The 23,780-nt window shown below is 48.9% G+C and overlaps 2 long non-coding RNA genes across 4 annotated transcripts in view; one reads left to right on the top strand and one right to left on the bottom strand.

The window, feature by feature from the left end:
* Nucleotides 1-10,629: 10,629 nt before the first annotated feature.
* LOC140633559 (uncharacterized) lies at nucleotides 10,630-12,667 on the bottom strand. The gene is made up of 2 exons (XR_012031147.1): nucleotides 12,602-12,667; nucleotides 10,630-12,142 (listed from the first exon to the last, which is right to left on the bottom strand). It is a non-coding gene; the product is annotated as an uncharacterized lncRNA (long non-coding RNA).
* A 64-nt stretch (nucleotides 12,668-12,731) lies between these two features.
* Nucleotides 12,732-23,780, top strand: part of LOC140633557 (uncharacterized) — a 44,867-nt gene continuing 33,818 nt past the window's right edge. The window contains exons 1-3 of one of the 3 annotated variants that reach the window (XR_012031143.1): nucleotides 12,732-12,796; nucleotides 12,880-13,019; nucleotides 13,276-13,497. This is a non-coding gene — a long non-coding RNA (uncharacterized lncRNA). Of the gene's footprint in view, nucleotides 12,797-12,879; nucleotides 13,249-13,275; nucleotides 13,498-23,780 lie in introns of those variants that run through there. The other 2 variants (XR_012031144.1, XR_012031142.1) reach the window with 2 other exon arrangements.

A 23,780-nucleotide genomic window follows, 5' to 3' on the forward strand; every position in this document is an offset into this window, starting at 1 on the left:
GGACCGTCTCCAAACCGTAACCCTGGACTCCAACAGTTCGCCCTGGCAAGAGAGACCCATTATTGACCATCACCATCTGATCTGCTGCTCTGGTCTAATCCAAATGACATTTGCAGGGCTCCTGTGACCCAGTGTATGCATGGACCCACAGTAAAAAATAAGGTATAGTCCAAGGACACCTGGGTGGCACAGCTGGTTGAGCATCTGCCTTCAACTCGGGTCATGATCCCAGGGTTCTGGGGTCAAGCCGCATATCAGGCTCCCTGCTCAATGGGAGCCTGTTTCTCCTTCTCCCGTTGCTTGCTGCTCTCCTTGCTTGTGTTGTCTGTCTCTCTCTGTCAAATAAGTAAATAAAATCTTAAAAAGAAAGGGGGGAGGGCAGCCCCGGTGGCTTAGTGGTTTAGCGCCGCCTTCAGCCCAGGGTGTGATCCTGGAGACCTGGGATTGAGTTCCGTGTCAGGCTCCATGCATGGAGCCTGCTTCTCCCTCTGCCTGTATCTCTCTCTCTCTCTCTCTCTCATTCGCTGTGTCTCTAATAAATAAATAAAATCTTTAAAAAAGAAAAAAAGAAAGGGGGGATCCCTGGGTGGCTCAGTGGTTTAACACCTGCCTTCGGCCCAGAGTGTGATCCTGGAGTCCTGGGATTGAGTCCCAAATCAGGCTCCCTGCATGGAGCCTGCTTCTCCCTCTGCCTATGTCTCTGCCTCTCCCTCTCTCTGTGTGTCTCTCATGAATAAATAATGAAATAAAATCTGAAAGAAAGAAAGAAAGAAAGAAAGAAAGAAAGAAAGAAAGAAAGAAAGAGAAAGAAAGAAAGAAAGGTACAGTCCAGAAACCAAAAAGAGTGAACCAGTTCTCCAGTGTTTCATCTCTCAAAAGCTGTTATAACCTACAGTAACCCTTTGGTGTTAGTCACAAACCTCAGTTGTCTGGAACTTTTCCCTCAGTTATACCCCATTTCCCCAGAGTCCTCCCCTTGACCAGCACAGTCTTTCTCTCACTCATACTCTTTATTGTGCCGTTTGATTCAGCCTCTCTGGCATTTTACAGGGAAAGAGGAGTAAGAATAAATGTGACTGACACTAGGGACAAAAGGGGTACATGTACCAGTGGGCAGAAGGGCAGAACTAAGCAGTGGGGATTGTGGAAAGGAATGTTCCAATACCCATTTCCATGTCTCTCATTGCTCTTCCACCTCTCCACCCAAATCCTAGAACATCACAGCCACCGTCAGTTAGGGGACCATAGTAAGAGTGGTCTCCAAAGTCCAATTCTGATCCACCTCTACTTGTTGTGTGACCTGAGCAAGTTACTTAATCCCTCTGTACCTTTGTTCCCTTTTCTGCAAAATGGAGATGATAGAATAGTGCCCACTTCACAGGGTTGTTGTAAAGATTAATCTGTGGAAATATATGGGTGTGTGGAAAGGGCTTGATGCACTCACTCTAAGTGCTCAATAAATGTTTCCCATTCCTTATTTCTATTTTTGCTAGTCACCTCCACGGTGACTCTGCATAACCAGCATACCTATTACTCCCTCATTCTGGTACATGCCAGGATCTTGTTTTAATCAACCATCCCATGGCATCCTGTTGCCATATTAGACCACTTTGCAATCATTGTATTTCTACCATCTCCCAAGGTCCCCAGTTGTCATCTTGTCGGTTTTGTTACTTTTGTTACTCCTCATCCAGTATCCTGGCACTGCACTCCTGATCACCTCCATTGGCTCCAAAGGCCTCCAGGGCTCATTCCTTCCCCTGCTCTCCTTCTGGGTGCTAGAGGGCACATACATCACCCACATTGGGTCTTAATGAGATGGGCTGGTTGAAGAGGGAATGGACTCCGAGGAGCATGTTTCTTGCAGGAAGAACATTTCCACTCAAAGATTTCACTTATTTCTCATATTTTTTTTATTGGAGTTCAATTTGCCAACATATAGCATAACAACTAGTGCTCATCCCACCAAGAGCCCCCCTCAGTGCCCGTCACCCAGTCACCCCAATCCCCCGCCCACCTCCCTTTCCACTACCCCTTGTTCGCTTCCCAGTTAGGTGTCTCTCATGTTTTGTCACCCTCACTGATATTTTCACTCATTTTCTCTCCTTTCCCCTTTATTCCCTTTCACTATTTTTTATATTCCCCAAATGAATGAGACCATATAATGTTTGTCCTTCTCCGACTGACTAAGTTCACTCAGCATAATACCCTCCAGTTCCATCCACGTGGAAGCAAATGGTGGGTATTTGTCATTTCTAATGGCTGAGTAATATTCCATTGTATACATAGACCACATCTTCTTTATCCATTCATCTTTCGATGGACACCGAGGCTCCTTCCACAGTTTGGCTATTGTGGACATTGCTGCTAGAAACATCGGGGTGCAGGTGTTCCGGTGTTTCACTGCATCTGTATCTTTGGGGTAAATCCCCAACAGTGCAATTGCTGGGTCATAGGGTAGCTCTATTTTTAACTCTTTGAGGAACCTCCACACAGTTTTCCAGAGTGGCTGTACCAGTTCACGCTCCCACCAACAGTGCAAGAGGGTTCCCCTTTCTCCGTATCCTCTCCAACATTTGTTGTTTCCTGTCTTGTTAATTTTCCCCATTCTCACTGGTGTGAGGTGGTATCTCATTGTGGTTTTGATTTGTATTTCCCTGATGGCAAGTGATGCAGAGCATTTTCTCATGTGCATGTTGGCCATGTCTATGTCTTCCTCTGTGAGATTTCTGTTCATGTCTTTTGCCCATTTCATGATTGGGTTGTTTGTTTCTTTGCTGTTGAGTTTAATAAGTTCTTTATAGATCTTGGAAACTAGCCCTTTATCTGATATGTCATTTGCAAATATCTTCTCCCATTCTGTAGGTTGTCTTTTAGTTTTGTTGGCTGTTTCTTTTGCTGTGCAGAAGCTTTTTATCTTGATTAAGTCCCAATAATTCATTTTTGCTTTTGTTTCCCTTGCCTTCATGGATGTATCTTGCAAGAAGTTGCTGTGGCCAAGTTTAAAAAGGGTGTTGCCTGTGTTCTCCTCTAGGATTCTGATGGATTTTTGTCTCACATTTAGATCATTCATCCATTTTGAGTTTATCTTTGTGTATGGTATAAGAGAGTGGTCCAGTTTCATTCTGGACAGCATGTGGCTGTCCAATTTTCCCAGCACCATTTATTGAAGAGACTGTCTTTTTTCCAGTGGATAGTCTTTCCTGCTTTGTCGAATGTTAGTTGACCATAGAGTTGAGGGTCCACTTCTGGATTCTCTATTCCATTCCATTGATCTATGTGTCTGTTTTTGTGCCAGTACCACACTGTCTTGATGACCACAGCTTTGTAGTACAACCTGAAATCTGGCATTGTTTTTTTTTTTTTTTTTTTTTTTTAAGATTTTATTTATTTATTCATGATAGTCACACAGAGAGAGACAGAGAGGCAGAGACACAGGCAGAGGGAGAAGCAGGCTCCATGCACCAGGAGCCCGACGTGGGATTCGATCCCGGGTCTCCAGGATCGCGCCCTGGGCCAAAGGCAGGCGCCAAACCGCTGCGCCACCCAGGGATCCCTGAAATCTGGCATTGTGATGCCCCCGGCTCTGGTTTTCTTTTTTAATATTCCCCTGGCTATTCGGGGTCTTTTCTGATTCCACACAAATCTTTAGATGATTTGTTCCAACTCTCTGAAGAAAGTCCATGGTATTTTGATAGGGCTTGCATTAAATGTGTAAATTGCCCTGGGTAGCATTGACATTTTCACAATGTTAATTCTTCCAATCCATAAGCATGGAATGTTTTTCCATCTCTTTGTGTCTTCCTCAATTTCTTTCAAAAGTGTTCTGTAGTTTTTAGGGTATAGATCCTTTACCTCTTTGGTTAGGTTTATTCCTAGGTATCTTATGCTTTTGGGTGCAATTGTAAATGGGATTGACTCCTTAATTTCTCTTTCTTCAGTCTCATTGTTAGTGTATAGAAATGCCACTGATTTCTGGGCATTGATTTTGTATCCTGCCACACTGCCAAGTTGCTGTATGAGTTCTCACAATCTTGGGGTGGTGTCTTTTGGGTTTTCTATGTACAATATCATGTCATCTGCAAAGAGGGAGAGTTTGACTTCTTCTTTGCCAATTTGAATGCCTTTTATTTCTTTTTGTTGCCTGATTGCTGAGGCTAGGACTTCTAGTACTATGTTGAATAGCAGTGGTGAGAGTGGACATCCCTGTCATGTTCCTGATCTTAGGGGAAAGGCTCCCAGTGTTTCCCCATTGAGAATGATATTTGCTGTGGGTTTTTCATAGATGGCTTTTAAGATGCTGAGGAATGTTCCCTCTATCCCTACACTCTGAAGAGTTTTGATCAGGAATGGATACTGTATTTTGTCATATTTTTATTGAGCATGTCTTCTGGACCAACCACTGCTCAAGGGTTGAGAGATATAATAATAAGCAGAAATAGACTATGGAGAGGTTGGTCTACTAGGGAGTGAGACATTTACCAAAGAACCCCCAAATAAATGTGTAGAGGAATTACAAACCAAGATGAGGGGGATTCCTGGGTGGCTCAGCAGTTTTAGTGCCTGCCTTCAGCCCAGGGCATGATCCTGGGGTCCCAGGATCGAGTCCCACATCAGGCTCCCTGCATGGAGCCTGCTTCTCCCTCTGCCTGTGTCTCTGCCTCTCCCTCTCTCTCTGTGTGTGTCTCTTATGAATAAATAAATAAAATCTTAAAAAAAAAAAAAAACAAGATGAATGTTCTAAAGGGAAGCAGTAAAAAAATCTGTAACAGAGGAAGCTGACCTAGCTGGGGTGGGGGGTGAGGGATGGGGATGTATGTGCTTAATTAAGCTGAGATCAGAAAGGTGGGTAGGAGTCAATTGAGTGTGGGAGGAGAGAGTCCTAGGCCAAGGAACCAGAAGTGCAAAGGTCCTGAGGTGAGAACAAACCTAGTAATAGGGTTGGGATTTGGTCTCCATTCCAAGAAGAGTGTAAGCATGGGGTAATAGGTGCAGACTTGGATTTTAGAAGATGGCTGCATGCAGAATGGTTAAGATCAGCACAGCTCTCCCCACCTCCATTTTTTTTGTTTTTATTCATGAGAGACAGAGAGAGAGAGATGCACAGAGACACAGGCAGAGGGAGAGGGAGAAGCAGGCTCCACGCAGGACTCGATCCGGGGTCCCCAGGATCAGGCCCTGGGCTGAAAGCGGCGCTAAACCGCTGAGCCACCCGGGCTGCGCCCTACCTCCAGTTTTTATGGCCTGAGGACTGCACCATCTCCACCCCCACCCCCAGCTTCCCTCCTCGAAGCCCCTCCTCACTCCCCTTCTCACATTTCTGTGAGGATTAGGTCATCGTGGGGGAGGGGAGGGAGTTCTAGACCTCTGAGCCTCCTTTATCCTAAAGGGCTAGGGCAGCCCTGAGAGGGGGTGGAAGGGGAGGGACAAACACAGTACCCCGCCCTATCTGGAGCCCCAACTGGAGCCCTATCTCCTTCCATCCCAGACTGTTGTGGAACAGCTAGCTGTATGTCCAAGAAGATATTTTTATACAATTTTACATTTTATGAAGGGCATCTAGTCTTGCCACTACGACTGACTCCCCTTGGGGCCTTGGGCAGCTTACCCCCTCTTTAGGTCTCAGTTTCCCTGTGCAAGGTCAATGGACAGGGACCTAATGTTCAGCAGGGTGATTATAGTTAACAATACAGTATTGTATACTTGGAATTTGCTAGGATAGTGGATCTTAAATGTTCTGACTACACACACACACACAATGGTAATTGTGAGGTGATTGACTTCATTATGGTAATCATTTCATAATATATATGTAAATCAAGTCATTAGGTTGTATATTTTAAAGTCATACAATTTATTTATCAATTATACCTTAATAAAGTGGTAAAAAATTTGCAATGGGCAGCACTGTCTAATAGAACTTTCTTACTAAAAAAAAAAAACTTTCTTACTGATGAATATGTTCTGCATCTGTGCTGTCCAACGTGGTAGCCACTAGTTACATATGGTCATTAAGACAGTGAAATGTGGCTGGTGAGTCAGAAGAGCTGGATTACATTTTAATTTAATTTAATTTTATTTTATTTTACTTTATTGTTTTTAATTTGTGCTTAAAGAACCACATGCAACTAGTGGCTACCATACTGGACAGCACAGGCAGATCTTAAACTTTTATGAAAATCTGATGACAGTTAAGGACTCCTCCTTAGAAAAATATCCATATACTCTATCATAGATGGGCCTCTCCAGTCCCATGTATATATCCCAGGCAAGCATAGCTGACTGCCTGGAGTTCAGATCCCTCAGCTGCTCTGGCCTTCTCTCTGCCTTGAAAATGCAGGAAAAGAGGGTCGTTGCCTGGAGGTAGAATGACTGGGATGACCCCAGGAACTAACAGACCACAGTTTTAAGCCAAGATTTCTGCCCCCAGCCTAGTGCATTTCCCATACATCTAAAGAAAGGCAAGGTGGTGAAGGGCAGGGTGCAGGGGTGACAGGAGAGAAGTTCAGTCTTTTCTCTCTGTCTTGACCTGAACTTCTTCCTGCCCTGCTTCCTGGCAAGCCACCCAAATGCCACTGGGCCAGGTCCTCTTGGGGCACACAACTCCATTGGAATGCAAGGCTATGCTCTGGAGATGAGATTGTGCCATGGGCCCGCAGTGTTTATGAATTGAAGGGTTTGGAGTAGTCAGACAGTGGGAGGCCTAGGCCAAGATGGTGGATCCCTTGGCTCTAGTCTAGCCCTTCCTGGCCTACTGGCAGTGGAAAAGGGAGCTATCACTGTGTGCTGCTCTGGACCTTCTAGCTGGTGCTGCCTCCTCCTGCCCCCAGCACTACCTACTCACTCCTGATGTTTTTACTGTTTTTCCAGGTCATCTGAGAGTCAGACACTGCTCCCACCCACCAATATGGAGGTCTGGAGGTGCTCAGAGAAACTCATTCCCAGCCTTGCATGGATGAGTGTGTCCTCTCACTGTGGGGAGGGAATATTGTCTTCCCTGTCCTGCTGGATCCAGCCACTCCTCCCCAGGACACTTCCTACATAGACTCATGTATAGGGGATGACCTTCATTGGGACTTAACTTTCTATCCTCTGCTCCCTTTCCCTCCTTGCTGTTTTTGCCTGCCCTCTCCTCCTTTGTCTCTTAGATGTCCATTCCTGTGCCCCCATCTGCAAAAAAGTAGTTGGTCACTTCCTGCCCCCATAGGGTCTTTATTCCTTTGGTTTCAACAGCAATGCTGGAGTGGTGAGACTCAGGCTCTGAGACTGACCCCGGTGTGGACCACACAGGGTGAGAAACCCCTTGTCCTAAGCCCTCTAGAAGCAGAGCTTGTGGCCAGGATTCAGGTAAAAGCCCACGGGGCTGAGGGTGAGGAAGAAGGAAATTTGCACAAGGAAGACACAGGGCAAGGTGGTTCAATGCCTTACCATGTTGACTTGCTTCCTGGGGGCCAAAGAGAAACCCTGCAGATTGCTCGGCCAATGTGTGCACTCAGCATGTGGTCAGACTCCTCTAGAAGGCTGTAAAGAGGAAGCTTACCTTGGAGTAGCCCATAGCTTCCAACCACAGCCTATTCCCATGGCCCAGGGCTCACCCCAAGCTTCTGGGTTCTGTCAACCAACCTTGGTGGCACCCAGAAACCAGATCCCACATCACACAGTGTGGCCTTTCATCTATACCTGAAAGTGGGGGGCAGCGTCCAAGAAAGCAAGGAGGTAGTTAAGGCACTTGAGAGAAAAGGTTTGTGTCTCAATACTGTCCAACCATTGAGCCACCGAGATCCACTCACACCTTTGCATTATATCTGACTTCCCCACTACATATGGGGCCTCCATTTTTGTCCATGAGAACAAAGTTGTCATCATTTTTTTCCCCAGAAAGAGAGGTACAATCCACTGTAAACAAGGCCCCTTCACAATAATGCTAGATGTGAATCAAGGAGGATAAAGACAAAGGGTTAATGAATCAAGCCACAGTCCCCACTGCTGTAGCTGGTCCTGACTCCATGCTTGATATTGTCTCCCACCTCCTCTTACCTTCCGTTAAACCTCTATAGATCTACCTAATGAGATTATATAGGCTTTCATCCCTGAGAGCTCTGAGCCCTTGGTTGCCTTTCCTTTGGAGATCGTCATTGTTGAGGTTGTCCATTGTCAATTTCAACTGGGTAGGAGATTCTAAGAGATACCCAGTGAATCTCCTAGCTGGGTTCAGACATACCCTTCCCTGCCCTTTTTGCATCTACATGCATTCTATCTACAGCTCTTATTCCTCATGATAATCAAAATCAATGACCTTGACCAGTACAGTAATGAATGTCATTTTTTTCCTATCAGTCCCCTGGCATGAGGAGCAGAAGGGGGCCAGGTGGAAGTCACAGCTTTCAGTTTAGTGCAAAACATTACTATGTTCCCTGCTACAGTTCTCCCTTTCTGGGAACTAGGACCTCTAATTGACAGAGCCTACTGTTTTGAGAACAAGAAGCAAAAATTGTACAGATCTGAGAGTGAGATGGGCCGCTTCCACTTCCACGCTGATTCTGGGACTTGTAATTTCTAGGTATAGGGGACACAGTGCTCTTCAAAACAAATACCACGTTCAGGGCCCAAACCCACATGTGTTATGTTCCTGCCGGCAACTTCTGAGCATCTGACAGGCTGCTCCACTGTTCTTCCAGGCCCACTGCTTCTGGGTGATGAGGTACAACTACGTAAGATCAGTGAATCTGTTGAATTGAGTACCATCTCATTATTACCTCGTATCCCATGCACAAATTAATTCAAAATGAATCGAAATCTAAATATAAGAGCTGAAAGTATATAAGTCTTAGGTGACCTCATTATTGTACCTTCTTTGTGGAAGCATGGTGGACAAGGAAGACAAGCTCAAACCCAAGCATACCCTGGTTCTAGTAAGGACAGATCATCACTGTCCCCTCCAGTGTGGAAGGAAGGGATTCAGTGCAATCCATCTGCTACCAGGGGCTTGGCTGGTCTTCTGAGGAAGAGAACCACACCAGCTGCTCATCGTGGGTCTCGCTGCAGGCAGATTGAGCCCTCAGAGTAGTAGGACTAGCTCAGTCTTGGTGGGAGGTGTCCATGCTGTTGGGCCCATATATTGTCCCCATTCCTGGTACCATGGCCTTTTGATAGCATCAAAAGCTATTGTGCAGGCATTTGGTGTGGACAGGAAGAGATTCACTCACCTCATGAATCATTCTGTCTGCTTTATTGAGAGCCTCTGGCAGCAGATGCTTTAGAGGGTGTTTGAGACCTAGAAGTTTGCACACTTGGTACCCGCTTTCAGAAGTCTGTCCATCTACCTTTCCCTAGCCCTCATTGTCAGTGATCTTGGTTTTGTTCCTACCAGGCTCCTGACCAATGAATGAGCCAAGTCATTCACTACTCCCCAGGAGTCAGGGAATATCCAATCTCAGACTGCTGCTTCTTCTGGATGAAGCTGATTACCAAATGTACTGCTCAGAGTTTTGCTCCTTGGGTGGAACTTCCCTTCACCATGTCCTTCAGGGTTGCCCCTCAGAGGGCCATAATGTGGCACCAGTCCACCCCAGACTCTCACCAACATACCACACTAGTTATCTGTGAGCCTCTTCCTTGTCATCTGAGAAGCCATGAGAGATTTATGATCCCATGTTCCCCTCCATTCCTATCTGCCCCTGACTTTCTCTCTCTGTTCCTGAATCACTGGGAAGTGGTCCCTCACCCCTCTGGCCTCTGATCTCGCTTCACATCCTTGCCAGACCAGGCCAGATGGGAGTTGGGGTGCTCCTTTCTCCTGGGTCTTGGAGATAGGGTGCTGCCTTTCCCAAGCCCTTAACATCATCACAGCAGTAACCATATGATAACAACATCGCCCATAACTCCTGCTGATGAGGTGCTCCTCGTGTGCCAGGCAATGTGCTGATAAGCAGGGCCAGTGCTAGAACGAAAAGAATCAGGAGCTTAGGACACAAATTTTAAGAAGCTTCCAGTGTCATATAAGTCCCAAGTTCCTTACATTTGGGGTTCCAGGCACTTGCATTGCTCAGTCCTGACCCTACTGATAAACTCTTAACATCTATCTTCTTTCATTCTCACAAGTAAATACTATTACCCCCATTTTACAGATGAGATTACTGATTTAAAGGTTCATCTGGGGGATCCCTGGGTGGCTCAGTGGTTTGGCGCCTGCCTTTGGCCCAGGGCACGATCCTGGAGTCCCGGGATCGAGTCCCATGTCGGGCTCCCGGCATGGAGCCTGCCTCTCCCTCCTCCTGTGTCTCTGCCTCTCTCTCTCTATGTCTATCATAAATAAATAAATAAATCTTTAAAAAAAATGAAGGTTCATCTGCCAAAGTCACACTGCTAGCAATCGGCACAGCCATGTTTTCTGCCTTTAGGGCCTGAGCTCTTAACCTCTCAGCTCTATCAGCCAATTTTAGGCTGGCCTGAGCCTTGTGGGAAGCTCCCTGAGGGTGATCCTCCAGAAAGTCGAGGTTCCACTCAGATGTGGGCTGCAGGACCAGATTGCACTGATGCAGGCTGGCTGGGTCCAAGGACCTAGGTCCCACAGGATCAACCAGAAAGGTCCTTGGCTTCATGTAGGAGAGAAATCAAATGTGAGCCAAAGAAAGTGAAAACAGTTTACTGAATCATGTGAGTGACAGAGGATAGCAGAGGGAATGTCCAGGAGACTCAGAAAGGAGAGAAGAATGAGTCTTGTTGCTTGGAGCTAGGGGTTTATTCTGGCAAAGGGTCCGGGGTACTGTTTCCTCAGGAGTCCGTGGTACAATCCAATCAAAGGCCAGTATCAGGTGAATGAACAATAGGCATTATCTCATAAATTACCGAAGGTAGGGGTCAGCTAAGGTTTGTTTGAACGTAATGTACTGGAACATGTTTGGGATCTGGCTTTTCTTAGATGTTATCAGGTATTTGGGGCCTAGGACAAAACTCAGAGAATGATTAATTTTCTTGCTTCCGCCTTGAAGTGTGAGCATAGCTTCTTTGGCTTATTCAGAGGCAAAATACGAAACATGAGTAAATTGGGTCGAGCAGAAAAACAGCAGAGACGGAGGCCTTCTGAAACGGAGCTTCCTACTTCAGCACCATGCCCTTTCTCGGCATTAGCAAAGTCGAAACAGGTTTTGTGCAGGCACCGGAAGGAAGGGGCTGCACCAGAGCGGGCAGGAGGAAGGTGTGCTTTCTGGAGCATGTCCACTAGATGGCGCTCCAACACCGAGCCAATGAGCTCGGGCAGCCAAGTGGGAGGCCCCCCAGCGGAGAGACGCAGAGCGAGGCCTTCTCTCTTCTGGCCAGCCTCCCCAGGACCCGGCGGCTGGGGTCCCGACCGAGGTCTGAGCCTCGGCCTTCCTCCTGAGCGCTGCCCACCAACCCAGGTCCCAAACCTCGCTCTGCTCCCGGCTCTCTGAATCTCCCACCCCCTTTCCTGCTGCCCTCAAGGGATAGACTCTGGGCGAGAAGGAGACTCAGGGCACCTGGGAGAGAATCTTCCTGCTTTCTCCTGCAAATTGAGCAGTGCCCAGCACCTCCCAGTGCCTCCACAGCACTGCCTCTTCCCTCCGTTCCCTTCCTGAATTCCCCAGGCCCTCCCTGTCACTCCCACCCTCTCAGCTTCTGCCAGTCTTCTGAGGCAGGGACCATTAAGGCCGTTTCCACAGATTTGGTGATGCAAATGAATGCAAATATATGCAAATAGCCATGTAAAGGAGGCTTGCCACTGTGGTTCTAAGTGGCTGTCACAGCTTCTCTGACACCTGTTCTGAGAGACAACTGCCCTGCCCCCCTCCTGCTCAGGCATCTATCTGCTATTTACCCCCCTTTCTCTTCCAAAGCTGACTTCTGGCCCCCTTTCCTTCAGAGCGCTGGGTGGTTTTGGGTTACAAAGGACCCTTGGGTCTTACCTCCACACTCTAGAGAGGGCAAGGAGGGAACCCCATCTTAATGCGCACAGACTTTGGCATCTGAAAATTACATCATTTTCTGGCTGTGTGGCCTTGGAAGAACAGCTTAACTTCTCTAAGCCTCAGTTTCATCACCGGTAGAATGGCAATAATGATAGTATTCACCCCAGGCTTTTGTAAAGATTCCACACAATGGAAGGCGCCTTAGCACAGTGTCTCTAAACAAAAGAAGTGCATTAGCTATTAACATCGTTATTGTCATTGACACCACTGGTCATCACATTCTCAGGGCTCAGGCTTGGAGACTGGTATGCAGGGGGACACAGCTCAGGCATGTGTACATGTGGCCCCCTCCTTGTGCATGCACGCGCATACACGCGTGCACAGCTGACAGCCTCACGCACTGGCGGGGCACATGCTCCGGTACACACACATTCAGAAACACACACAGGAGGAGGCTGTGGGAGGTGGAATCTGAGTCATCGAGACCAGAACTGTGGGTGGTGCCTTTGTCCTGATTTCCGGGGCTCCATGCTCCATTTCAAACAAGAAAATCTATGGGGGATGGCACAGCCAAGCCTCCAACCAAAGCTCATTGTGTGGGCCTTCTTGGATCAGCCCCCTCCCCAGCTGGTCCCCACCCAGCTCTGTGTCATCTAGGCTCTCCTTCCTCTGACCTTGCTCTCAATGCCACTGACTCCCCACAGGAAGGGCAGGGTAGGCACTCTGGGTCCTTGACATCATACTGCAAGGCCTCGATGACATCATAAAGCAGGTGCCACCCACTCCCTGGAGCATGCCTGGGGAGCGGGGAAGAAGATCTGGGGGAGTTAACATGTGGTGGTAGTTGAGAGCCCTTAATTGGGAAGCAGGTAGGTTCAAGTTCAAGTAAGTCCTGGTTTTATGTGACCTTTGGTAGTTTTCTTAACCTCTGTATCTCAATTTTTTCACTCAGGGAATGAAGTCAGTCATACCCAACTCAGAAGGGCTTTATGTCTTTTCCATGAGATGATGCACATAAGTAGATACTTTCTTCAGTGCCGCATGGACTGAATGTACATACATGGCCATTATTTTGGATGATGCTTATCAAAAGTAAGGGCACATGGTCTGGGCAACCCACCCCTAGCAGCTGGAGCTGCCCCTCTTCCCACATTACCCAGGCCTGGAGAGGAGGAGAGCCACAGTGCTACCTGCTACATGGGGTCCTAGAGGGCCACCTCCTAGGTTGGGCATGGGTGGGGATATCATGCTTGTGTCTCTGGAGACAGGTTTGGCCAGCTTTTCTTCTCTTGGATGGGGAAATATACTTGTCATGATGGGACAGTCTTGAAAATTCTTTCTTTGAAAGGAAACTGCCATTTACTGTGCTCCTGTAACGTGCCAGGTACCATGCTGGGTGCTGTTCCACGTGAGCTCCTTTCACCTTTCCAGCAGTCCTGAGAAGAAAATGAGTGACTTGCCCAAGGACACAGTGGGTAAACAGAGGAACCAGGATGCAGACCTACTCCCATTCCATGCTCTCTGCCTTACCGCATCTTTCAGAGGTTTTAACTGATTCATGGACATAGCATCCAAGAGTATCAATTCCCTGAATGTGCAGGGGGAAGGTTTTCTATTTCTTGGGTCAGTCTCTTGAGAGCCTTGTGGGTGATGGCAGAGCTGGTGTGAGCTAGTTAATATACTGGAAGTGTCCCCAGGTGTCATACACTTGGCTCCCAGCCAGTGGTTATATGATATCAGGGAAGGGACACAGGTGCACGGGACACAGGTGCATGGAGGTAGGGGGTGGGGTGGGGGCATCCTAGACACCTGCTGGAGGCTCAGTCCTATGCCAGTGGGTAGGTGGGTGAGGAGGGGGAAGCAGCAGATGGACAGGGGCAGGATTGGGGAGGGATGCTGAGTCGGCTCTGAAGCCCAAGGTGACTTGAGAATCTGCCAAGAAGAGGCAAGTGTGAAGGAGAAGAAAGGAAGGGAGGGGAGGGGAGCTGTAGTGGAGGAGAAACTGAGGCAACCCAGAGGGAAAGGATAGTGGGGTCAGGACGTTTGCCCAAAAATGGTTAGGTATACAGGCTCTAGGGTGAGATGATTCCAGTGGCAAGAATGGTCCATTAGTTTCCTCAGCTGCAAACCAGGGTACAAATAGTCTGTACCCCGAGAACCTCCAGTTCTCTACCACTAGAACCTAAACTTCATTTTGGCCTAACTGCCAAGGAACAAGCCACAAGGACATTAATCACTATTGGGCCCAGGAAGGGCCAGCTTCAGAAGGCTCCAGGGGCAGCTTCCCACTCACGTCTAACCATATCATTTCTCCAAGCAATAGTCACCTTTTCCTCTGGCCCCAGATCAAAAGGCCTGCATAGTGGGGGCTCCAAGAGTATTCATTGAAAAGACGAAGCAAATAATACATGTCACTTGGCTGGTACATTGGTCAATAACTACACCTTAGGTGATTTAATGTCAGCAAATATTTCTGTTCTCAGCAAATAAGATCCCATCCCTACCCTCATGGTCCGATAGATCAGAGGGTAAAGAGTTTAAGGTGGTGATGAGTGTTACCGGGGTACCTTCAGGGGTGTTCCCAAACCAAGGCCCAGAGGAAAAGGTGGCCAACATTTGGAGGAAAAAAAATTGCATGTGGTTAGGCTGGGTTGGGGAGCCGGCCCCTGGAGCCTTCTGAAGCAGGCCCTTCCCGGCCCCAACAGTGATTAAGATCCTTGTGGCTGGTAACTCGGCAGCCAGGCCGGAAGAAAAAGCCCGTAATTAACAAGCTGGCACTCACACAACCACATGTCGGCACGCCCAAGTGCTGGGATAGCTGTCTGTCAGTTGTAGAAGCTGGTGGAATTTTTTAGACAGCTGGGCTCAAGCCGGGAAATGAATATAAGTTACATTTCTATGCATCGTTGTTCATGGTGGTAAAAAAAATTAATCAGTGACATAGCTGTGACACATACTCATTTAAGAGTCTACAGAGAAATGTTCATTTGTCAGAGGCAGCAAAGAAGAGATTATGTGTCAGCCGGGGAGGGGTAAAATATTTATACAATGGCTAATAAACACCGGTGTGTAAGGGGGTCAATTGATTGTGTCAGTGGCCACATGACAAATACACCATTGAGCAGCCATGGGCACTACCCCTGTGCCCGGGGGCTCCATTCTGATGACAAATACACAACGTGTTACTGTTAATGCTCCCTGCCGACCACCCTCTCGGCCCTCTTTGCCGGCTGGGCAACCGCAGATTACTAGGAAGCAGAACTCCCAGGGAAGCTGCCTACCCCCAAATTCATTAAGTTGAACTTGAAGTTGGTAAATTACTCCCCAAATGCCAAGACAGCTGCAAAAAAACACATTTCTTTGTGTATGTGCTGTTTTTTAAAACTTCATGTTTCTGAATTTCAGAAACATGATTGGAGGAAAATGATTGGCCTTGTTCCCTATCTCCACCAAGACCACACACCAGCACTCCTTTTTATTTTATTTTATTTTATCTTATCTTATTTTATTTTATTTTATTTATTCATGAGAGACACACACACACACAGAGATAGAGAGAGAGAGAGAGAGAGGCAGAGACACAGGCAGAGGGAGAAGCAGACTCCATGCCGGGAACCTGACATGGGACTCGATCCCGGGGCTTCAAGACCACAACCTGGGCCAAAGGCAGGCGCCAAACCGCTGAGCCACCCAGGGATGCCTCACACACCAGCACTCCTGATGCAGACCTCACCCTACCCTGTGCCCTCTTGGGTAGGTGGGGGACCCCCCCACACCTGCCATTGCCTAAAGGGACAGTAGTCTGGTTGAGACATATGCCATCCCCAGGCAGAAAGGAGGCCCCTGACTCTCATCTCCCTCTATGAAGTTGTGAGAAAGCCTATCAAACTTCCCAAAAGGGGAAGGACATCCTATCAGCAATGACTGCTATTAGTTTTTGAGCCCTGATCACCTACCAGGCCCTGTGTCAAGCACTCTACATACATTATTTCATTGAATCTTATACCACCCTTGCAGTAGTTCTTTTTTTTTTTTAAGATTGTATTTATTTATTCATAGACACAGAGAGAGAGGCAGAGACACAGGCAGAGGGAGAAGCAGGCTCCATGCAGGGAGCCCGATGCGGTACTCGATCCCAGGTCTCCAGGATCACACCCCAGGCTGCAGGCAGCGCCAAACCGCTACACCACCGGGGCTGCCCCCCTTGCAGTAGTTCTAATGTTCAGTCCAGCTGTATAGTAAGAACACCAAAACTCCAAGAAGTAGCTTTTCTAAGCCTCTCAATTTAATAGTGGGAGGTGGGATTCCAACCAGGTAGGACTCTGGAGCACAGCCTTCTGGGCCTGGCTTGCCTGTTCGACCATGTTGGAGCTATGTGTCTCATGGTTAACACCTGAAAATCTTAATCCTCTAAACAATTCAGATTCTAAGTGATTAATTTATAGCCTAGAAGACTGAAAACTTCTGGAAACAGAGACTGTGTCCTATGTTCTTTGCTCACTACGTTCACTCCAGAAAAATACACTGATTCTATCTCTCAACGTAGAGCTACTCCCAATCCCCAAAATGCCCCCTACCATCCTGGCTGAGGACTGTGGGTCTTGTCACCCCCTCCAAGGCCTGAGAGAGGCCTCCCTCCCCTCTTCTGCACTTGCTCCCAGCCTCCAGCCTGCTGCCAGATGCTGTAATGCCCCCATCACTCCTATGAGGGCATCTAGCATCCAACACCATCATTTGATTTGGGATGGGATGACACTCTGAGAAAACAGTTACAGATGAAATTTCACACATTATCTATGAATGTAGAGATTATAGATAAGCACACGTTGCAGCTTGTTTTTACTTTTTAAAATGAGATTCTCCCTTACAAAGTGGTACTCCACTGTGGAACTGTTAATGATAATATTGATGATAGTGATAATAATATTAGTTGCATTTATTGAATGTTTATTATATGCTAAGTGCTTTGTGTGTTATTTCTTTTTTTTGTGTGTGTGTGTGTGTGTTATTTCATATAATCCTCACAGTCCCGTTTTACAGATGAGAAAACTAAGAACCAAAGAAATTAAGTAATCTGCCCAAGGAGGTGGGCAAATTATGTAGCTAGTAGCTAGTAGGTGCTGGGATTTGAACCTAGCTGTACAATCTACAAAGCCCCTGGACTCTTCTTACGTATTAAGGCCTGAATTCTCTCCTATTGCACAGAAGTGGCTCCACCCAGCCCAGATCGGGCTTCAGCCATATTGAAATACTGTAGCTCCACAGCTGGTCTTGGGATCTCTGCCTTTGGGCTTTTGCAAAAGCTGTTCCCATTGCCTAGAATGCCCTTCCTTCTGCTTGCTCTCAGATGGGTATCTCATTGAGGACAACTGTGGAGAAGCTTTGGTTCTCACATCTTACCCCATCGACAAATCAAACCCCTCCCCTGGCCTCCAGAGTCTCCCCCAAGCTCATCCAAGAGTGCCCCTAGAAGACTGCCCTCCCACATTCCCACAGCCTACAGGACTCGCTCCAAGGGTCTAGGACAAAACATGACTGGAAAAGATCTTGCACAAGAGTGGACTATATCCCCAGTGCCAGACCCATCCTCCACATGGCCTCCACAGCATCCTTAACTGATCAGATCACTGCCCTGCCACATGTCCCTCTCCAACACTGCACAAACCTCACCACCTCTCTCCTCGAGCCAAACTGTCTCACTTATGTGGTCCCTGAACAGATGCTGCTGTCTCTTGCCCCTGGCTCTTTCTACTTGGAACATTCTTCCTTCTTTTTCTGCTGTCCGCCTCCTAACTCATCTCTCAAGATTCATTTTGGGTTCCCTTTCCTTCCAGAAGTCTTCCCAGATTTCTCTAGCCTGGGCTAGCACCTTCAGAGCAGGAGATTGAGCCACTGACAACTGTGGTATTCCTAATGCCAGGCATACACAGAAAGGCCTCAATGAATGTCAAATGAACATGTAAGTTAAATGAGTGAACTGGGAGTGCATAGAACCATAGAAAATACAGATTCCTAAGAATCCCAGACTCCACAGAGGAGATTTTGGAGGTTTTGGGTCTGAGAAGGAGCCTCAATTAAGGCAGGGAGAGCCTATGAATGGGGTTAAAGTCAGATTGTTCAAACAGACCAGCATTATGCCCTGGATGTAACTAGCTTCTTCGAGCTTTGGCCACATCACCTGTGACATGAGGACTAATAATATAGCCAATATCATGAGGTTCTGTTAGAAATTAAAGGGGATAACGCAAGTCAGGTCATATATATGTGCTCAACAGCTATCTGTTGTTGCTGCTGCTGTTGAAAACTGAATTAGGCAGGATAGCTAAGGAGGTGAGCTATATAAGCTACTCCAGGATCCTGGGTCAGGGGATGATTGTATTTGGGGCCCAGCTTTGGCCTGCCCCCAGGCTGTGTGGCCTCAGACAAGACTCTTCCCTCTCTGAGTCTTGGTTTTCTCCTCTACAAAATAAGGGCATTAATTTCCCTTCTACTAACTACCCAATAGGATTACTGTGGGAGATCATGAGATAATATATGTGAAAAGGCTTTGAAATGTGTTCAGGGCTGTATAAATGCAAGGGATTATGCTTATCTACAGCCAGTTCGTAGGGACTTAATTATTAGTCAGCATTCACAGGCACCAAAGCTTTGATGCAGTCCTGTAAATGTTACCTTGGTAGCTCCTTGGTAATGGAAGGGCCCTGTGGAGAAACTGAGGCTGAGTCATTGGCATGTGTTCAAAGGCCCTCGGCAGTAGAGTAGAGGGTGGCAAGGTGGCACAGAGAGCATGGCATTGGTGTTGCCACCCCAGAGCTGATCCCTGGTTCTAGGGCCTCCTTCCACCGGTGCAGAGGCGGGAGGCTATAGAGATGGAGTGGAAACTCCTTGGCTTCAAGGGTGAAGGGCTTCAGATGCTGCCAGGGGCCACTGTTCTGGGTTTGCTCCTGGTGGCTCCTTAGGCTGGAGGAGCTGGAGACAGGCAGCAGCTGGCAATGACTCGGCATTTGCTAGGCCTGGCTGGCTGGTGAGGGAAAGGTGCCGGGCCTCCTGGTGTTTGCAGACCCAGAGCTGTGTTCTTTGGAGGGTGGAAGGGAGGTGGGTCCAGGCTGCCCAAGGCTAGGCTCGCCCCCAGGAGCTCAGAGCAGGCCCAGCTCTTCATCAGGGAGAGGCAACCAGCCAGAGGGGTGTCCCTAGCAGGGCAGGGTCTGAGAGTGGATGGCTGTGGAAGGAGGAGATAAAAGACAGGTTGGAAAGCAAAAACCTAGCCCTGAGATGCCAGAAGTTATTCCTCTGAAGATGCGGAAGGCGGGTGAGTGGGAGGGACTAAAAGAGAAGGCATGGAGTCCCAGTGACATCATGCATTTATTTACTCATCCACAATACATCCGGAATACCTACTATATGCTGGGTAACTGAAGATAAAGCAGTAAACAAGACAGAGCTCTCCTGACCTTGTGGAGTTTAGTCCAGCGAAGGAGACGGATATCAAACATGTACATTCCCCCAGGGGAAGCGCAGGGGGCTTTAGAAGGGGAAATGAGGCTCTACCCAGGCCCCACAGCGGAAGGGCCTTTCCTGAGAAGGGAGCTTTGAGCTGAGGCCAGAAAGAGTGGGCTGGCTGGCTGGCCAGGACTGGGGGTGGAATCAGTTGAATTCAACAAATATTTATGGGTCAACCACTTTTGATAAACCAATACACCCAGTCTCTGTCCTCAAGAGTTTAGAGATTGAAGGAAAAAGTCTCCCAGGAGGAAGGAACTGCATCTGCAAAGGCAGAGGCCAGAGGGGTTGAGGCGCGCCCCCCCTCCCCAAGGATACCCCCTGCGCATGCACCACAGAGAGCACCAAGTACAGGAGAGGTGGGAGGCCAGGGGGCAACAGAAGACCTTCCCCAGGCCCTGGAAGGTATTTGGGGCTTGTGCCTGGGCAGTGAATGAGATGCTTGGATTTGCATACTTGGAAGGCCACTCTCAAGTATCCAGTGGCACCAGGGCAGATGAAAAGTCACATGTGGGAGCTTCTGTCCCACATTCCCTGCTATCAGACCAGGTGTGAAGGCAGGGGAGGGTGTATCTAGGCTGCACGTCTAAACGGCCGTCAGACTGTCTGTCACTGACCCAATGCAGGAGTGACTGAAGCTGTGTGTCTGCCTCACGCCTCCTCACCCCTTTATTAGTGTTGGTGAGCTAGCCCTGGATCTACAGCAGTCCTCTCGTGGGCCTGGCGCCTCTGTCCGTCTGAGTTTCACAAGAGATCTGTCCAGGAAGTAGAGCCAGTACTCCTACTCCCATTTTACAGATAGTGGTATTAATAACAGTAGCTGACATTATTGAGAGTTTAACTGTGTGAAGACCATGTGCGTATACCGCCTCACTAAATAGCCTCGTAACCACCTCCATTTTACAGAGGAGTCATTGCCCAAGGGCACACAGCTTGTAAAGAGCAGAGTTGAGGCCAGAATCCTCTCCTCATCTCCTGTCCCTGTCCCAGGCCATCACAGCCTCTCTGGGCCTTTCATTTCTCCTCTTGTTGCTTCAGTCTTCCTGAGCAGATAGTGACCTAATAGTGCTGAAACAGCCCCATCTCCTGAGCTCAAATGGAGGGCTTCACCCTTTCATACCCCTTCCCCAACCCATGCCTGCACCCCACCCCTTGCAGGACAGTGCTCCTAAAATCCCAAACATCTGTGCCGGAATGCTGTAGGCACCCCTGCTCATAGCAAGCACTGGTGCTCTCCTAAATCTTTCCAGAACACAGACCCCTCCTGCCTCCATCTCAGAGCCTCACTTGGTCAGAACAGACAGGGGAGGCAGGATCGATGTGCAGAGAACTCGGTAATAATCCCTGAGCAGGCAGTCAGGCTTCTGTATAAAGACAGATTAAAAACTCATTGGGTTGAGATAAGGAAATAATTCAGCCGGTTGGCCACAGAGGGAAAGCCTGCGGCTGCAGGTGCTAGTGCTGGTACAGGTGAGGGGTGCCAGGGCAGAAGCAGCTCCTGGCCTTGGGAATCTGCACTTCCCCCTCCTTGGGTTTCACCCTCAGAGCCACCTTTGCTGCCTGCCTTGAAGCCAGAGCTGACAAATCCCAGTCCCTCAGGGAGCAGTGAGGGGGAGGCAGCCTGGGGAAGCTGGAGACCAGAGCTGCTGCCTAGCTCCACACCCTGGTTTATTTCCTACACGGCACTGAAATAACTTTGCTCATTTATTTGTTTACTTGTGTGCTGTCTCCTCACCTAGACTGTAAGCCCCACGATGCCAGGGACCTGCAGGTCTCGTGTTCTGCAGTGTCCCCAGCCCTCAGCTCACAGTAGGGACTTAATAACTGCTGAGTAAATGAACGCATGGCTTGGAACCCTGGCTCTTACGACGCACTTTAAGTGTATTATCTCGCTGACCCCCGTCCCCTTGGCTGAAAAATGGGCACAGTGGTAGTGGTATCCTCCAAACATCCAATCCAGCCCCTGGCTCCTAGAAAGGGTTATTACTGATGAAGAGAAATGGAAAATGTGTCTGACACGTGAGTCGCCATCAGGGGGCGCCCTTGTGCAAGGCCCCGGTCGCGCTGCGCCCTCCGCCGGCTTCCGAGCGCCTGCAACCCAGGCCGCCCCTGGTGTCCCGCCCCCACCTGTGGAGGGTTACCTCTTCTCCACTCCAGCCCATGCACACGTCCACCCCACTACCGGCGCGCGTGCCTGCTGGGGGGACCGTCTCCGAGCCCCGTGCCCCCTCCCCCTTGCCGGGCCCAGACTCCTTCCGCCCACGCGGCCCCATATGCTGGAAGAGCCTCCCACTCCCCATCTGTCTAGCCACTTCCTTGCCCCCGTTCTCGTCTTCGGCGTCGTCCCCTCCTCCGGGAAGCTGGTCGTGATTGAGGAGTGGAGGAGGGCCGACGTCGCGCGGGACAACCGCCTTCCACGCCCCACTCCTGCAGCCGCCGACCTTTGGGAAAATGCCCGCTGCCTTGTGCAGACGACGATCCCCAGGGCCAAACTCCCAGCCTCGCTCGAGTCAGGATGTGCGAACAGATGCAAGAGAGAAGTCCGCGTGTGCTTCAGTTCTGTGGGCGAACCTGCTGAGGTGGAGAGTGGGGGGGCCTGGAAGGACCCCGGTGTCAGCGGGGCTGGCTGGGACCACTGCTCGGCGCTGCAGCGCGAAAGCCAGATCCCGGGGTCAGAGCTCCTGGGCCGGTCCACTCGGTGACCCGGGCGTGCACGTGGGCGGCCTGGACCGAGCCACGGCCCCTAGCGGCCGCAGGCCCAGGGAGCGCCGAGCCGAGGAACACAGCCTGCTGTTCTCGCCTGAAGGACCGGTTTCTTTTCGAAGATTGATTATTGCTGTGCGTGTGTGCGTGTGTGTGTGTGTGTGTGTGTGTGTGTGTGTTCCTTCGGGCATTGTTAGTTTTTTTTTTTTTTTAATGCACCTTGCTTGTCTAATGAATGTTTGAGTGCACCTACAACCGGAGGCTGTTTTAATGAAAGGTGAAGGCTCTGAGAGGGAAATAAATAAAAGATCATTTCCCCACCCCCTGACACCCCCTCCCCCAACAGCAGCTCTCCATCCACAGCTGTCTTCTGGAGTCCATGCTCTGTGAAAGAATTCTGTTCCTGTTTGAATGTTCCCATGTAAATGCTGCTGCTCTCCCGAGGAAATCACACCCTTCAGTCAGTCCCTCTCAGGGCCTTTATTAAGGGTGTGAGGGGGGAGATGATGGAGGGGAAGGGAAGCTCTCAGGGAAAGGAGGAAGGCTTCCTCTCAGGCTGGAAAGCTGGATTGTGGGTTTGCTCACCCACTGGTTAAGCAAGTGCCCACTCTGTGCCTGCCTGGCCTTGTGCTGAGAGCCATGGATACAGAGAAAACAGGCACAGGGTCATATCAGTGTCCTCAGCATCAACTATTTGTTTAGCATCTCTTGGGACTACATTTTGACCCTGGAGAATTAAACTCAGAATGGTACAATTTCCTCACCTGTGATATGGAGATGAGAATGAGAATGAGAGGCTGAGTGGCTCAGTTGGTTAAATGTTAAATGTCTGCCTTCTGCTCAGGTCATGATCCCAGGGTCCTGGGATTGAACCCTGCAGTGTCCTCCCTGCTCAGTAGGGAGTCTGCTTCTCCTCCTTCTGCCCTTGCCCCCATGGCTCCTGCTCTTGCTTGCTCGCTCTCTCCCAAATGAATAAATTTTTTTAAAACCTTTTTTTTTTTTAATGGAGATGAAAATGAGATCGCAGGTGTAAAGTGCTTAGTACTGTACCTGGCACAAAGCAAGCACTTAATAAATGCTAGTATTGTTATGTACCACGTGGTTAGCAGTGTAGGGGCTGTGAGAAGGCGAAGCAGTGGGACACAGACCTAGCTAAACTCTGTCCCAGCCATCCTTCAACAGATAATTGCTGAATGCTTAGGTACCAAGCACTGTTTTCTGCCTCCTGGATGCAGTGGTGAGACAGGTAGACCCCGCCTCCATGGACAGAGAGTTTGTGTCTAGTAGGAGAGATTGGGTCCTTAGACAGGCTCTTCCGTGGCAGGGTGGGCAGAGCTGTAATATGGCAAAGTACAGGCAGCAGTGGGAGCTCAGAGCAGGGGTACTTTACACTAACTGGCTTCCCAGAAGAAGGCAGTTTAGCCAGACAGAGGTGTGGGGGACGGGGTGAGGATGTGTGAGGGTTGGGAGGGAATTTCTAGGCATGTGGAACTGCCTGTTGGAAGGCACAGAGGTTAAGAGAATGAGCTCCTGGCTGGTTTTAGAAATGAAATTTCAGTCTTTCATGATGGTAAATGAAACAGCTTTGGGATCAGATATCTGGAATCAAATCCTTGGTCTGCTGTTTACCAGCTGTGTGACCTTAGTCAT

Source organism: Canis lupus, chromosome 5 (assembly GCF_048164855.1).
Source record: "Canis lupus baileyi chromosome 5, mCanLup2.hap1, whole genome shotgun sequence".
Lineage (NCBI taxonomy): Eukaryota > Metazoa > Chordata > Mammalia > Carnivora > Canidae > Canis > Canis lupus.